Source organism: Chenopodium album, chromosome 6 (genome assembly GCF_948465745.1).
Source record: "Chenopodium album chromosome 6, dcCheAlbu1.1, whole genome shotgun sequence".
NCBI classification, from domain to species: Eukaryota; Viridiplantae; Streptophyta; class Magnoliopsida; order Caryophyllales; family Amaranthaceae; genus Chenopodium; species Chenopodium album.
In genome coordinates, this window is record NC_137839.1 from 69,148,943 (window position 1) to 69,152,370 (window position 3,428).

A 3,428-nucleotide genomic window follows, 5' to 3' on the forward strand; every position below is an offset into this window, starting at 1 on the left:
AATTTATAATCAAATTAACCCTAACAAGATTATTAAATATCTTATTAAGCGTGATTACAAGTACAAATTCCCTTTAAACATGCATAAAAGGCGATCAAGCAATAAAAATAAGGAAAATTTGTCAAAAATAACACCACCTTTGGCCGATCTTCCCATAATAGCACCACCTTTTGATTATTCCAGAATAACACCACCTTTCACATGCATTTGCCGAAAATGGTACAAAACCGCACTAGTACATAATTGAGTTTGTGTAACACATTTTTTGTAACACTTTTAATTATAGATTTATAAATAACACTTTAGTAACACTTTTATAGAAGGTAACACTTAAAGTAGCACTTTTAACACAAGTAACATTACTATGTAACACTCTTAAAACAAGTCACACTTTATGGTAACACTAAATTTATTCTTTTTTTTTTTCAGTTTCTCACAGTTTTCTCGGAATTAACCCAGTTTTCATCGACTCTTTAAAAGAACCAAAAAGACTTCAAGACTCTTTTTTCATTTAATCCTCTTCTTTCTCCTCTATCAAGCCAGTGGTTCGAAGGCAGATAATCAAGGGAATTCTGCAACTTAACAATGTGTGGTCGAACTACCTTTTCTCTCATTCTCCATTCTATATCAGGGTAATCCTCTCCCCTTTTTCTCTTTCTTCTCAAACTCTTCAATTTCTAGGTTTTTTCATTTTGAATGCTAATTTAATCCCTATAATTGTTTATTTATTTGACATTTAGGGTTCTCACAGTTTGGAATCAGGTTTTATTTCTTTGGGTAAATTCCTAACAGTTTAGAGCTCCACGCAGGTTTCTTATAGAATTCAGGTGAGAAATGTTTTTCTTTCACCTGGGTTTTTTTTTTTTCTTTTCCTTTTGCGTATTATTTATTTTTCTGATAAATTGGAAATTTTGTTGGTTTCTCTTGTATTAATGGCCATGAGTACAATTGAAAGAGCTTTGAAAATTAAGATTGTTGAATGACTCTATTACTCTATTAGGATGCAATGCCTCTAATCTCTTTCATCAATATGTTAATTAATTTATTTTTGGATACCATTTAAAAATTTTAAGGTTTTCAATTGAGGCTGTGGAGCGAAATCCCAATTTATGTTCAATCTAATGAATTTGTTGCACTTGATTTTAAAAGTTACTCATCAAGGGAATTGTGTCCATTATTTTCCAGGAAAATGGGATTCATATTAGAATGAGAAATGTTTGCATTGGTGTTATGGACACCGTTTCCTCAAATCTGAACTACAGGACATGGATCGTGTTCTTGTTGGTGTACTTTTTGATCTTGGTAATTTAATTGTCATTGTTGAAATTATAATTTGAATTATATTACAAGTATGTTGTGCACTGTGATTGCTTGCTTGTAAATAAAATGACATTGGTTTATTTTAAAACATGATTGGAGATTTGGAGACGTATATATGTCTTCTTAAGCTGATGGTGCCCAATCTATGACTGGTATCTTAACAGAAGTGATTCATTTGATTGTCTAATTATTTTTGTTGTATTTTGCTTTACAACAAGAACTATAAAGTGTCAAGGCAATCTTAATTAAACTAGATCGCAAATGTAGATTAAAATGTTAGCTTATTGGCATAAATGCAACCCGTGGAATTATTTTTTGGGGATGACATGTTTAAGTAGTCGGCCTAGTGAGACTTAGTTATGTTGTATTCAACGTCAAATTTTGAAATCCATGTCAAGCCTTGATCTTTGTTTGACATGAGGATGATAACTAATCTTCCGATTTGTTTTTCCTGATCCCTCATTTCACTATTGTGCTACTGTACCTCATACAGTCATTATAAGGAGTGACTTATATTATAGAAAGTGTGTAAAGAAAAAATATACTAGTATATTAAAAGTATGTATACTATAGAAAGTGTGTAAATAAAATAAAGAATAGGTTTGAGGGTACAAGTTAATTTATATGCTTAAATCCCAACATTTTCTCATTTTTATGGTAGACATCAGGTGTGGTATCTGGTTAGATAATTTTTTCCCAATTGAAAGGCTGAAAAGTATAGTTAATGGACAACATGACTATTTTTCTTATTCTGCCTCGTAGTGGTCTAAAGGACCAAAGCAGGTTAGTTTAGTCAAATGATAGCTTCGTTTATCAGTAAAATCTGTTGACGGGTAAATTGAGTGAGAAATTTAACTAAAATTCTCATGTGGGTTTTTCTTCTTAATGAACAATCAGTATGATTTCTTTTCTTTTTTCAGTCTGCAAACACCGCTAAAGATAAATCGATGCAAAGATCGGTATGATCTCCTAAACGTTCAGAAGAAATAGACAAGCTGATGTTGGAAGAGAGTTTGAAAGGGAATGAAATGAGGTGAACAAATCTTTATCGCTCCTTGGGTAAGATGTCATGAAGTTCTCAGTCTCAACTAGCTCCTTTGTGCTTTCAGATTATAGGTGTTTTAATACAAAATCATGACTATCCGATTTCCCTTTTATTATTTATGTTTCTTAGCCTTTGCTATCGTACATGAAGTAATTTTCATGTTTTATTACAATACAAAGTGTTATGTGGTCCCTAAGGTGAATACCTCTGCCTCTTGCATTCGGCATAAATAAATCATGATATTTTGATGAGATATAAACTAATACAAGCTTTTCTATTCATGTTTGCTTTCTTGAGTAAGTGACAAGGATTACTTATACTAGGAAATTGTCTATTTGCTGCAGACACTTGAATTATATCTAAGCAACATGATCGCAACCTGATGATTATATGTACAAATAAAAGGGCAAAGGCAAAGTAAATAAATGTGGCAAAGTGATCTTTCACGAGTATATTTGGGCGTTATGATCTTTCCTCAAACTGTGCATGGCCACACCTTGCCGCCAGTCACCGTTGCACATCTATTCTTCCTTGGACCCCTTGAATAACATGACCACAATTTGGGTTACCATGACACTGTTGTTGCTCTGCCATTATAGATGTTACTTATGTCTGCTGTTGTCACTACCGCAACCACTATCTGCTGGTTCCTGCTAGCTGCTGATGTTGGTTAATACTAGCTACTGCTGTTTGTTTGAAACTCTGTTGAGTGTTACTGTGGGTTTTTTTTTTTTTTTTTTTTTGGAATTTGGTGGTCTAGAGGTCGAAGTTGACTTTATTTTTGTTTGGATTATTAGATTGATTAGCCAAGCAAAAAAAAAAAAAAAAAAAAAGGAGTTTATGGATTGTGTAAGAAAATATGAAATGATATCATTTTAAATTATTGTTAATCACACATTTGTGGTTGTTGTATATATATATATATATATATATATATATATATATATATATAAAGTTTCATAATAATAATAACGATAACGATAATAATACTTCCTTCGTTCTTTTTTTATTGCACCATAAGAGATTTCACGCTTGCCAATGCATTACTTTAGTTATCAATATG

At 31.9% G+C, this 3,428-nt stretch overlaps 1 long non-coding RNA gene across 1 annotated transcript; it reads left to right on the top strand.

Moving 5' to 3' along the window:
- Positions 1 to 442: 442 nt before the first annotated feature.
- LOC145635094 (uncharacterized) lies at positions 443 to 3,134 on the top strand. Its single transcript, XR_014113779.1, has 5 exons — positions 443 to 632; positions 741 to 827; positions 1,186 to 1,302; positions 2,241 to 2,379; positions 2,710 to 3,134. It is a non-coding gene; the product is annotated as an uncharacterized LOC145635094 (long non-coding RNA).
- The last annotated feature ends 294 nt before the right edge of the window (positions 3,135 to 3,428 follow it).